Source organism: Mustela nigripes, chromosome 1 (genome assembly GCF_022355385.1).
Source record: "Mustela nigripes isolate SB6536 chromosome 1, MUSNIG.SB6536, whole genome shotgun sequence".
NCBI classification, from domain to species: Eukaryota; Metazoa; Chordata; class Mammalia; order Carnivora; family Mustelidae; genus Mustela; species Mustela nigripes.
The window spans coordinates 184,344,059-184,357,700 of NC_081557.1; the positions used below are offsets into that span (position 1 = coordinate 184,344,059).

The 13,642-nt window shown below is 36.2% G+C and overlaps 1 long non-coding RNA gene across 2 annotated transcripts in view; it reads left to right on the forward strand.

The window, feature by feature from the left end:
• The first annotated feature begins 246 nt into the window (after positions 1-246).
• LOC132002890 (uncharacterized) overlaps positions 247-13,642 on the forward strand; it is a 133,606-nt gene continuing 120,210 nt past the window's right edge. Inside the window, exons 1-3 of one of the 2 annotated variants that reach the window (XR_009400073.1) lie at positions 247-344; positions 1,858-2,006; positions 12,322-12,519. This is a non-coding gene — a long non-coding RNA (uncharacterized LOC132002890). Of the gene's footprint in view, positions 345-1,551; positions 2,007-12,321; positions 12,520-13,642 lie in introns of those variants that run through there. The other variant, XR_009400066.1, reaches the window with a different exon arrangement.

Here is a 13,642-nt window from a genome sequence, read left to right on the forward strand (position 1 = left end):
CCTCAGAGCTCATGCTTAACTGCCATCTGTGGGGACCAGTTTCACAGGCATGGCCTGTGAGACAGGGCCTGGACCGGGCAAGGAAACCTGCCTCTGGACCAAAGTAAAACCAGGTCATCAGCCATTTCTACGGAGTCAGGAAAAGACTCGCCTTTTAAGAAAGTTTAGAAATTCAACTTCACATGTACTTGAAACTGTTTTCACCTTTCCAAGCAGGTACTAAGCAGGAGGTGGAAACGGAGGTGTCCCAGGCTGCACTGTCTAACACTCAAAGATTTGGCTATGAAAAAGAATGGCCAGACTAAACACAGCCCAGTGATTCCAAGAGGGCAAGGAAACTGAGAGTGAGCTGCTGATTTGTCAGTCTTTTATTAATAAAAGGGTGTTGGTTTTTGTTTTTATTTTTGTTTTTAAAGATTTTATTTATTTGACAGAGAGAGACACAGTGAGAGAGGGAACAGCGGAGAGTAGGAGAGGGAGAAACAGGTTCCCCCTGAGCAGGGAGCCCAATGCAGCACCCTGGGATCATGGCCTGAACCTAAGGCAGCCACTTAATGACTGAGCCACCCAGGCGCCCTAGTGGTTTTCTTGCTTTGGGTTTTTATATTAGGCTGCTTTTGAACTTTGTCTGTTTAAAATAAAATGTAATATCTATTGGATATTAAAGCTGCTCGCTAGCTAGTAATTTCAGTAACTTATTATGTATGCTTTACACATTTTCCTAGTGTTTTATTTTTAGTTTTTCTAAGAGTCTTGAAGGGTTGGGTTTAAGGTGAGGTGAGTGAGGCACTTACCTCAGGAACAAAATTTAAGGGGGTTTCAAAAACTTCGGTAATGAAGATAAATGCTATCTTAATGCAATATTAAAAAAAAAAAAATCAAGATTAATGCAAAAAACCCCTACATGATAAACACTGTATGAAAATTTTTAAAAAAGATCTGATCCCACCCTTGAACTATTCTGCCTCACTTGCCTCACCCTAACCCTGGCCCTCCAATAAAACTTTATTTAAAAATCAGGCAGCTAGCCTGTGGGACATAGTTTGTTCATTTCTAAAAATATTAAATTAAACTATTACTTATATCAATTATTGCATTTTTTGGCACCCCATTATGTTTTGCATCTTATTCTTGGCCCTGTTTTGGAGCTCTACTTAAATTTGATTAAATCCCACCACATCACATCAATAGGTAAGGCTTATGTGAAAGCCCATGGTTGAACATATAAGAAATAATATGGTTGAAGGGCACCTGGATGGCTCAGTCATTAAGTGTCTGCCTTCTGGTCAGGTCATGGTCCCAGGATCCTGGGATCGAGCCCTGCATATGGGCTCCTGGCTCCATGGGAAGCCTGCATCTCCCTATCCCACTCCCCCTGCTTATGTTCCCTCTTTCATTGTGTCTCTCTCTATCAAATAAATGAATTAAAGCTTAAAAAAAAAAGAAATAATGGGGTTGAGATTTATAATGGTTTTGTGTCCTCTATGTCTCCTGTTACCTTTGTGAAAATAAGATCTTGACTCATATTATTTTTTGCGATGTGGTGCTATGTGTAAAGTAGGCTCCTTGACATTTGTACTTGCTATTGTCCTGCGATCTGAATTTCATTAGTTATCTGTGTGGCCTTAAGCAAGATACTTTTTATTATCTTTATCCATCTCCATGTCACCCAATTTTGGGTCAATAAAAAAAAAAAAAAGAATCAAAATGAAAAGAAAAGAAAACGAAACTCTGAAGCCAAAAGCCAGTGGTGTGCAAAATACATGGCAATGTGGGCAAAATAGTTGATCAAGCATTTGAATATTTATTTATTTATTTGGTTGGTTGTTTATTTATTTATTTATTGGTTTTATACAGATTCAAGAAAAAGTAATCTGCCCAGTAGGAGTTTGTAGAAGCCATCAGTAAAAACGAATGCTATCTGCTAAGGATATCTATACTTTGGATTTGGTCATTAGTTGACCAGGTGGTTAATGTTTCCTCATCTTCTCAAAAGGTAGGAGAAGGTAAGAACTTTCAGTCTGGTAACAACTACATAAAATAGCAAAAGGTACTGCCAGAAGCGGCAGGAGGCAGGGAGGGCGGGACTGGAGGAGAGGAAAGCATAGGCATCTTATATGGTTTTTGGCTAAAACTGGGAGAGATTTGTGGGTTTCACATCAGTCAACTTTCATTATTCTTGTTCTCATCTTCTTTGATTCACATGGTTTCAGTTTCTTTCCAAATGTCTTTCGTTCAAAACTTTATGGTCTTCAAACAGAGCGGTTGAAAAATGTTGACAAAAGGTTTTGGAAGCAACTCCTGAATTTTGCACAACTTTACTAGCACTTATTTCTCATGTGAAAGATGGTGCCACTCTACCATAAATGTGGGTTAGGAATGTTTATGTCATTATTATATAGCCACTGAAACAGAGAAATAAGACCATGATGTTATGTAGGTTTGTAGAAAATGATCTTATTGGAGAGCGAAAAGTGGAGGTTTTCTATGTATTCCTTAAAGGACAGAGGCATATTTTATTGTGTGGAAAATAGTTCTTCCTTGAAGTGGAGGAGAGGTAACTATATTGTGTACCACTCAATTGCATTTGATATTATATTTAAAAAACACTAATTTTAAAAAACTTAGAATATCTTTTGAAGCCACAGTGAGATGAAATAGGGTGAAACAGGAAAATTATTGAGAGATGGCATTGACTTTTAAAAATAAGTAACAAGTGTGTTTTCTTGTGGAATCATAATTATGTGGAGAGCATAAAGGTAATCCTTTGGCTTACTTGTCTGTTAACCCTATGATAGATAATAAGTTCATAGTTCAATTAATTGCATGCATTGTATATACTAACACATTGAAGGAAAATGAGCTATCATCATCAACCAGAGATCTTTATGGGGTGACTAAGGTGCTGGCTTTATAATGCCAGTCAGCAGACTTTCTATTTCTAGGAACTTAGAACTAAAATGGAAAACAAAAACAAAAACAAAAACAGGCATCTGACAGAGAGTACGTAGATGAAAAATAATTATGCAAGGTATGTACAGAATATAATAGAAACTAGATCATTATTCATGCGGAGTTCATTAATCAATGTCTCCTGAAGGGAAAAAAGGAAAGAAAATGTATTTATCACTAGATGCTGTAATAAATATTTTAACTATATTTCCTCAATTATAGTCAAATGAAGGACATTAAGCAGAGGCATCCAATAGAAATATGTACAGATGAAGGAGGAGATTGGCTTTCATTCAGGAAGAAATGGCACAAGAAATAGGGAATAGGTCAGTTGGACAGGAGTGGGGGATTTTCAGAAGGTGATTTTGGAACATTGGCTAAGCTGGGACTGTATTGTGGAGGACACTTTAGGGCAAGCTAAGGCATGCTCACTTTTTAATGTAGGTAAAGAAACCTGAAACGATTTTGAGCAGACAGTGACCAATCTGAGAACTGTGAATGGCAGAGCAGACTGAGTGTGGGAAACGCTGGGACCACTGTACAACACTGTGAGCGGCCCAGCAGGTTCAGCTTTGAAGGTGGGACTCTTTCAAGGCTCTCTATAGGTAGAATTTCCTAGAACAGTCCTGGTGAGTAGTGATTTCATTGCTTTAATGATCAATAATTTAGGATCACAAATATTTTCTCTGGTTTGCTGTCCGTCTAAAAGCATCTGGCTGTGTGAAATAACTGTGGAATAAAGAAGACATTAAGCATTTAGAATATGCTAACATTTAGTGACAGTTTGTGGTGATGTTTGAGGAAAAGCAAACAAGAGTATTCTTCTCTTCTTCCTATTTAAAACAATTTCTTGAAAGGAATAGGATTTCCTTGCAGTGAGGAGGGGTGGCCACGTGTGACAGTTTTGAAAGAGCCAAGGTATTTCTTTGCTCCCTCCACTTCTAGTCCACTTTAGAGTCAGACCATCCTCCATTCCACTCCAAGCCCTCCTGAAGATTTCTAATAAAACTGTCTTTCCCCTTTCCTCATTCTTCCTAAACCTCTTAAAACATTTCGAACCAATTTTTCACCTCCTCTCTTCTCTCCAGCCACATTTCTCTGTTTATATCTCTGGATCATATTCCTCATTTTACTTCCTGACAGAAGTCTCAGGCATCAGCCCTCAGTGATTCTTCTGTCATTAACACTCTCAAGGGACAAACAGTTCTAGAATCTTTAAGATCCCCAAATTTGCAGTAACTTCTAAAATACATCATTTTCTTCACAAAATATAATTTTTGGGCTGATGGAGGGATTTGTTAAGTTGCTCCTATTTCTACCTGAAGTACAGATGTTAGTTTCAGCATCACCCATTCAGGGAGGTATTCTCTGGTAGAGGATGTCAGATTCCATGGTGCTATGTTCCTGAGGTACCTCATACTCCTCTAGAAGACTTCTTGTTTGAATCTGGTTCTTTGTTGCCCACTGAGGACAAGAAGTTTATCACAGGTATTCATAGATATACCTCTAAGACTTAGCCCAGGCTTGCATTAGGAGCTCAAAGAGAATTTTTTGTTCGTTGACTGATTGAATGATTGCATTCAACAGTATGTATTTTACCTAATACATCATCTACGGGATCATTTTCATACCCTTACTTTTGTGTTAGTTCCTCATTCACACATCCAGTTGACTTTCTCTTTCGAGGCCACTTTTTTTTTTTAAAAAAAAATAAGAAATTAAAAACATATAACTCAATGAGCATTTCTTTGCGCAGAGGAGAAACCTAGAACAAAAACTGCTGAAGTCTGCCTGTGAGGTTTGAGGCCAGGCTCACAGATGGATTACTCTTCCAATTTTAGCAAAATTTCAAATCACTATGTGTCTTTGGCCTTCAAGTTTATTCACAAATGGTCAAAACCACAAATTTTAAGTCTATTCTTTTTCATATTAAATATAACCTACTCACATTTTTTTTCTTGGGTAAGTCAACAGCCGCAACTCTCATTTGTGTATCTCTAACTCCGTCCTTGCGAATCCACTCCCGTATGTGATTAGAGCAGTATGTCTATTTGACTTAGGAACTCCAGCACCTAGGGATTGTAGTTTAAAGCTGACATGGTGCAGGGAGGTGTGAGAACTGGGTTCTACACTTGGCACTGCCATTAGCCCCCTAGTGAATACGAATGGTCACTTAAGTTCTCTAGGCTTTGCTAAGAAACCCTAAAGACTCCTAAAACATAGTTTCTCTAACTTGCTGAATGAGCTCTGCTTAGTATTTTCACTTGCTTTGTGGTTCTATCTCTACCAGTCCAGCATGGTAACGAAACAAAGCATGGACGAAACTTTGGCCCTGGCAGAACCAAGCAAAACTGAGATAATTCTCAAGATTTAAGGAAGCTGGTGGTGCCGTTGGAAGCCTTCATGATGTGCTTCTCTGGAACTCAGGCTTCTTCAGAGATTGGCCTAGGTCAAGCAATATTAATTGAACATAAGTGAAGGAAGAATGAAACCCACCTGCGGTCCCTTTTTAAGCCCACAAAAGCAACAGTAACAGGGTTTCTTTGAAGAAGGATAAGCTTAGTCTCCAATGTGCTCAGAGGCCGGGTGAAGTTTAGGGGCAGCAAAAGGCTTAAGTGGTCACTTGAGGGATTTTCTTTTAAAATATAGCTTGGGCTTACTTAAGCATCCCTTATGGGAATAGTATACCCAAGAAAGTTTGGAACACAAAGGCAATGGTAGCACCACACCTGGCGGCAGAATTATCTATTTTCTTGGTGAAGTACACAGAACAGAGAGATCTATGTTCTGGTCAACTTTTTTCCTTTCACGCTTGGAGGGAAAACCAACATTTCATATTCATGGTCTCTGATAGGACATTTTGCTAGGGTGGTCAAAAGGGATTTATATTATTTGTTGCAAAATATCACAGCGTTATTTTTATAAGAATAAAGGCAGAGTGGGGACGAGAATCTTACATGCTCCTGGTTTTCACACTTTTGGTGAAGTAAAATTTAATTGAGTTTTCAAAGGCAGGAAAATATTCTGTTGCTGGGAAATATAGCATAAAGGATTTCTGCAAGCTTCCTCTGGGTTTTTCTTGCAAGTTTTAAATGAGAATTTTCTGCCAATTTTCTAGCAGAAGCAGAAGAGACATAGCAGTTTCACTGGTGGTTTTGATTATGGATTGTCTATATGGCATCAATAAAAATAACTAGACCTAGGTCTGATGGGCACTGAACTTGCTTAAAATGCTAATAAAAATTATAAAAGAAAGGAATACATCTTAAATTTTAAATATTTTTTCTTATAATACATATGGAAAGGCTATTTCTCAGTATTTTAGTGTTAAAAGTACAATAACTGGAGAAGAATACGTTCTCTTCAAAGTGCCAATAAAAATGCAAAATGTCATTTTCCAGTGCAATTCGGCCTGAAATCAACCTGTTTTATGGTAATTATGGGCTCTGGCAGCAGAACATAGCAGAGCTTTAGAAAGATTGAATGAGCGATCGAGTCCAACCTCCTTAAATGTGAAACATATGAAATGATTTGTGTAAAGTAAAAACCAGAGAGCATTGTCACCCTCCCCACCCCAACTTATGCATAAAGCTTCCTTAATGCTGTGTGGTAGTCAGACCAGCACATGAGGGTCTGGGTGAGAAGAACATTTTCAGAATAATAAAGAATAATAAAGGAGCATAGGAAAAAATCTCTCATATGGTGGAAGGGAAGTTTCTTATAAAAGTAGAAACTGTGAGAAAGAGATAATGATGCTCAAAGTGGGTGCAAAGTGCCTTCCATTGGCAAGATTCTAATATATCACTATGAAAAGAAAACCATATATATTTCTCATAGTCACTGTGGTATCAGGCATAAGGACCTAATAACGCATCATCATACGCCATATGGCAGCTTATCATGGGGTGTCTACTCAAGCCAAGAGAAACATGGCAACTCTTCTCACTTTCCTCCCTTTTTCCAGTGTAACCTGAGCTCCTTGTGATATAGGTGTCTTGGCATAGGCATTGCCTGAGATTAGTTTTTGTCTGTATAATGGGAGAAAAAGAAAAATATTTAAAATCATATGGTGTTCAGGTGCCCCATATTGTAGACCCATAAAGTAGTGGCCAAATTTTCTTAGGGCTTTTTTTTTTTTAAGTCAAAATCAACATTTTTTAATCAAAATATTTATGTTTAGTGAATCCATTTTTTTAAATGAATGTTGTTACACAAGACCATCAGCTCCCTATATTCTCCTCTGATTCCCCACTCCCCTTCTCAGAGGCCATTGTTTTCAACAAAGTGAGCTAATCCTCTGTACTCATATCAGTATCTTCAAATGGCAGGTTCCTATTTCTGCTTCTCAATACTTCAGGTTTTGGCATTGATGATTACTTCCCTCTGGGAGGAAGGAGACTTTAGCTATCACAAACCCCTATCACATGCACACATACCTTGTGATCCTACATTTTTAGGATATAAAATTTTTGCTGAGATAAGTATTGAGAATTTATGTTTTTATGATTAGGTAAATACTATTTCCAACTGAGCCATGCCGGGTTTTTTTTTTTTTTTTAATGATTATTTTTTCTTTCTTACACAACTTATCATTTTCCTTGGAGTTAATAATTGTCTTGGTTTTCTGATTGTGTATTTTTTTTAATTTAAAAATTTTAAATTTTAATTTTGTTAGTTAACATGTAGTTCAATATTGGCTTCTGGAGTAGAAATCAGTGATTTATCACCTACTTACAATACCCAGTACTCATCACAGCTGCCCTCCCTAATGCCCATCACCCATCTAGCCCATCCCCTACCCACCTCTGCTCCAACATCCCTCAGTTTGTTGTCTGTCATTAAGAGCTACTTATGACTTGTTTCCGTCTTTCTTTTCTTCTTTTCCTCCTTCCTATATGTTCATGTTTTCTTTCTTAAATTCCACAGATAAGTGAGATCATACAGTATTGTCTTTCTCTTATTGACTTATTTCACTTAGCATAATACACTCTAGCTCCATCCACGGCATTGCAAATGGCAAGATTTCATTCTTTTTGATGTTTGAATAATATATATCTCTATATGTTATCTCTAGGTCTATTTCTTTCATATATATATGTATGTATGTATATATATATACATACATGTGTATGTATGTATATATATATACATACATACACATGTATATATATGACATCTTCTTTACCCATTCAGATTGATTGTATATTTGACCGGTGTTCTGTATTTTTTTTTTTTTTAAGATTTTATTTATTTGAGAGAGAAAGATAGAGAGAGCACCATCAGCGGGGAGAGGGAGAAGCAGGCTCTCATTGAGCTCAGCGCAGGGCTTAATCCCAGGCCCTTGGGATCATAACCTGAGCCAAAGGCAGATGCTTAACCAACTGAGCCACCCAGGGGCCCTGGTGTTCTGTATTCTTACCAGCTACGAACTAGGTCATTTTTCTAATTCTCTTTTCAGTACATTTGTAACATATAAAATATTCTGTGGAATTTGTTTCTTGGAGAATCTCCCTGGACCTGTGACACTGCACTTTTCTTTTGATCACTCACCATTATCATGTGAGTTCCTTTGATTCTTTTGGATGTTATCCCTCTTGTTTCCTGGAACCATATCTTCTTCTTTCTTGGTTTGTTTTCTTGTTTTGATTGACACATTTTTCAGTACTTGGTTGAAAAAAAGTGCATTGAATGTACATATTTTTAGACCTTGTATGTTTGAACAAGATACTTGTTTGTATTGAGGTATAGTTGACACACATTACATTAATCTCAGATGTATACCATAATGATTCTGTATTTGTATATGTTGAGGAGTCAATAAGTCTAGTTAACATCTGTCACTATATGTAGTTAGAGGAATTTTTTTCTTCTGATGAAAACTTTCAAGATTTACTTTCTTAGCAACTTTCAAATATGCAACATAGTATTATTAACTGTAATTGCCATGATGTACATGATATCCCTGTGACTTATTTATTTTATAATTGGAAGTTTGTGCTTTTTGACTCTCCCCTCACTCGTTTCACCTACTCTGAAACCCCTGCTTCTGGTAACCACCAATCTGTTCTCTGTCTCTGTGAGCCATTTAGATTCCACATAAAAGTGAGATCTTAAGATATTTGTCTTTCTCTGTCTGACTTACTTGACTTAGTATAATGCCTTCAAGGTCCATCCATTTTGTTGCTAATGGCAAGATTTCATTCCTTTTTTATGGCTGAATAATAGTGCATTGTGTATACCATATTTTCTTTATCCATTCATCCATCAATGGACACTTAAGTTGTCCATTATGTCCATTATTATGGTAAATAATGCTGTAATGAATTATCTTTTCAAGTTAGTGTTTTTATTTTCTTTGTATAAATATCCACAAATGGAATTGCTGGGTCATATGGTAGTTCTATTTCTAATTTTTTGAAGAATCTCCATATTGTCTATCATCGTGGCTGAATGAATATACATTCATACCAATGCTGCATAAAGGTTCCTTTTTCTCCGCAGCCTTGCCAACTTGTTGCCACTTGTTATTTTTTGTCGTCCTGATAATAGCCACTCTAGTAAGTGTGAGGAGATAGCTCACTGGGGTTTTAATCTGCGTGTCCTTGATGATCAGTGATATGGAGCATCTATTATGCACTCTTGTCCATCTGTATGTCTTAAAATATTTTTATCTTATCCTTATAGTTTCCTGAGAGTTTGACATAGAACTCTCAAGTGAAAAATAATTTTCTTTCAGAAATTTAGGCCATTGTTCCATTTTCTGTTTTGCTTCTAATATTTATAATAGAGAATTCTGATGTTATTATAATTTTTAATTCTTTGTTTTTGACACTTTCCTTTCTCCTCACTGCCCTGAACCTTTATCCTTAATATGCTAAAATTTTATGATAATATGCATTAACATATACCTGTTTGTATGTTTGCTGAGCATGCAGAAGAATATTTAAATCTGAAAAATCATATCCTTTATTTTTGATAAATTTTCTTGTCCTTCATTTGTAAAACTACTGTTAGTTGGATGATGTTTCTCTTGGACTGCTTCTTTGATTTTCTTTATTTTTTTTCTTATTCTCTCAGAGTCTTCCTATCTCTTATCTTTATTTTTAAATTTATTTTTCTGGGGCTTTTCTTAACTTTATACATCTATTGATTTTCATTACTACTAAAAGATTTTTTAAAAATTTTCAGCATTCTTTTAGGTTCTATTGATGTATCGATTTAAACTGTTTTTGTTTTAGAGATACAATGTCTTTTCTTATGCTTCTGAGGATATGAATGTTTTTGCTGTTTTCTTTTTTTGCCTCAATGGTTACCGTTTTTCCAAGCTTCTCCCTTTCCCTACCCCAACTGTATCTGTCTGGATCTTTCATGATAGAGATTTTCCTCAAAAGTCTGATCATCTTAGGGTGTTGAGTAGCTTAGTCAGTTAAGCATCCAACTTCTGTTTTTGGCTCAGGTCATGATCTCAGGATTGTGAGATTGAGTCCTGTGTTGGGCTCTGCCCTCTATACCCAGGGTATATATATTCCTCTCTCTCTCTCTTTAGAAAAAAATATCTGATGATCTTTGGTTGTTTGTTCATATTAAAAGTGGGATACTAAAAACTGATTGGAAACAATTTTATTTTCTCTAACATGATATTCTAGGGACCAGAAAACACTCTTCCCCTGAAAACAATTTAAAATGCTGGATGAAAAATTTTGATATGCAATCATTTGTTAACACCATAAGAGGGTATTCAGCATAGGTACTGAGCAAAAGGAGGAACTCAGGTAAGCACAGCAGTGAAGCTGGCTTTCACCTTGAGGATATTTACTGAACCTGAGCTCAGAGGATGGAGGTCAAAGCCCGGGCCTACCCAAGTTGCCTATGAGGAGGGATATCCATAAAGTGGAGATTCTAAGGACTATACCATCTGAATAAGGATGACTACAACCTTTCTTTTTTCTATGCTTCTAAGTGAGAACTTCAAGAAAATATGTCTTAAACATTGATGCTGGTAAAGGGGGAAAAAAATCTCTAAGAATGTTTAACCGTAGTCAACCCTAATGTAGATATGCAACGTGAATATAGACTAGCTAGATGAAATAATATTTTCTGAGAAAATAACTGTCAATCTAGAATTCTTTATCCAGTGAAAACTATCATTCAAAAGTGGAGATAAAATAAAAACTTCAAAAAAATTTTTATTTAATTTTTTTCAGTGATCCAAAATCCATTGTTTATACACCATACCCAGTGTTCCATGTAATACATGCCCTTCTTAATACCCAATTTTAAAAGAAAACTGGTAAGGATCTCTTTACAAGCAGTATACAGTTAAATAAAAACATAAACATTAATAAAACTAGCTACACAGTAGGCTATAAAACAAGTTCCAAAAATTTTAAAGCTGGTTGTTACACAGATCACATTCTCCAGCATCCAAGCAATTGTTAGAAACTGGTAGCGAAAACACATAACTAGAAAAACTCTTGTATTTTTAAAATAAAGGTAAAAAATACTTCTAAATATTTCGTGAGTTAAAAATCATGATGGATTTTAGAAATTTTTAAGAACTAAACTTTGTAAAAAATACAACATATAAAATACTGTAATGTTCAGCTCTACTACTACATAGTAAGATATTTATAGTCTTAAATGCTTTCACTATAAAAGAAGGGATAAAAAATAATGAATAAATTCCATCTCAAGAAATTAGAGAAGGAACAACAGAATAGCCCCCAAGAAAACAGGAGAAAGGAAATAATACCACAGAAATATACATGGAAGAGTAAATAAAATTCAATAGGGAATGTTAATAAAGTAAATGTACTCTTCTTCTCAGAGACTAAATTGACAAATATCCAGTTAGGTTAATCAAGGTAAAAAGGAGAAAACACACAAATATTCAATTATAAGTATTGAAAGGGCAATGGGTTTCTGATACTAACAACAAATAATAAAAAGCTGTTCTCAAGAACTTTATGCCAAAAATGTTGAAAACTTAGATAAAGTGGCCAAATGCACTGAAAAGCTGACTCAAGAAGAAATAGAAAACTGGAATAATATTATAACCATTAAATATGCCAAACCTATACCTAAAAAAAAAAACCTTCCTACAAAGAAGATTTCTTCCTACAAAGAAATCACAAGGACCAGACTTTTTAAATTGAAGAGTTCTTGCAAACAGTTAGAGCATTAGTAATTCCAATATTGTGCAAATTATTCCAAGGCATATAAAAATCAGTTACTTATTTTATGAGTCTAGCATAACCCTGACAACGAAAACTTAACAAAGAGAGAATAAAGAATAAAAATGAATGGTCAGACTCATTCATAAATATACATACTAGATTTTTTTTTTTTTTAAATTTGTTTATTTGACAGAGAGCTAGAGAGAGAGCACAAGTAAGCAGAGCGGCAGGGAGAGGGGGAGAGAGAGAAGCAGGCTCTCCGCCGAGCAGGGAGCCCGACGTGGGGCTGGATCCCAGGACCCTGGAATCATGACCCAAGCCGAAGGCAGCCGCTTAACCGACTGAGCCACCTGGGTGCCCCGACATACTAGATTCCTAAGCAAAATATCAGGTAAGCCAAATCCAACAATGTATTAGGAAAAAAACTTCATGACCAAGTTGGGAATAGTCTATGAGTGTAAATTTTGTTTTTCATTAGAAAATTAATTAATGTGGGAGTGCTTGGGTGGCTCAGTCAGTTAAGTATCTGACTCTTGACTTCAGCTCAGTTCATGATCTTGGGGTCATGAGATTGAGCCCTTTGTTGGGTTCTGCACTGAGTGGGTAGTGTGCTTAAGATTCAATCCCTCTTCTTCCTCTCCCTCTGTCTCTTCCTCTTGGTCTTTCACTCTTCTCTCTCTCTCAAATAAATAAATAAAATCTTAAAAAAAAAAAAAGAAACCCCATCAATGAGTATAGAATTCTGGGTTGGTGGTCTTTTCTTTTGTAATTTTGAATATGTTCCATTGTTTCTGTTGACAATTTAGTTTTCATTCTAATTGCTATTTCAAGATACTTTTCCCCACCTTTGTTTGCTAGGTCTTTCTAAGCCTAGGATAATGTTGTCTTTCTCCTAAAATTATTTGTAGTTTCTTCCTCTAGTTTCTTTTCTGTGACCACTAGCATTCTTGTATCACCTTAATTCAGTTTTGGAAATTGAAACTTTGTATAGTTAACTTTTGTTCCTATGATGCCCTGTTTATTTTTGACCACCTTACTTCTTCTTCTTTTTTTTTAAGATTTTTTATTTCTTGATTTAACAGAGAGAGATCACAAGTAGGTAGAGAGGCAGGCAAAGAGAGAGGGGAAACAGACTCCCTGCTGATCAGAGAGCCCGATGTGGGGCTTGATCCCAGGACCCTGAGATCATGACCTGAGCCGAAGGCAGAGGCTTAACCCACTGAGCCACCCAGGTGCCCCTGACCACCTTACTTCTTAAGATACACTCCTTCAGCAATCCAGTAATCAAGAAGGAGAATCACTAGAATCCATACACTTTTGATCCCCAAGAGCTTGACTGTCTTCTTAGCCCTTCTATACTGTCAGAAATAGTCCTAACTCAATATTCTGATCACATATTTTGAGTGTATCTTAGCCAAGCTTTGTTGCTTTTTGTTGTACACCTCACACATTAGTCTTTTTTTCCCCAAGTTTTTATTTAAATTCTAGTCAGTTAACATCACACATTAGTCTTT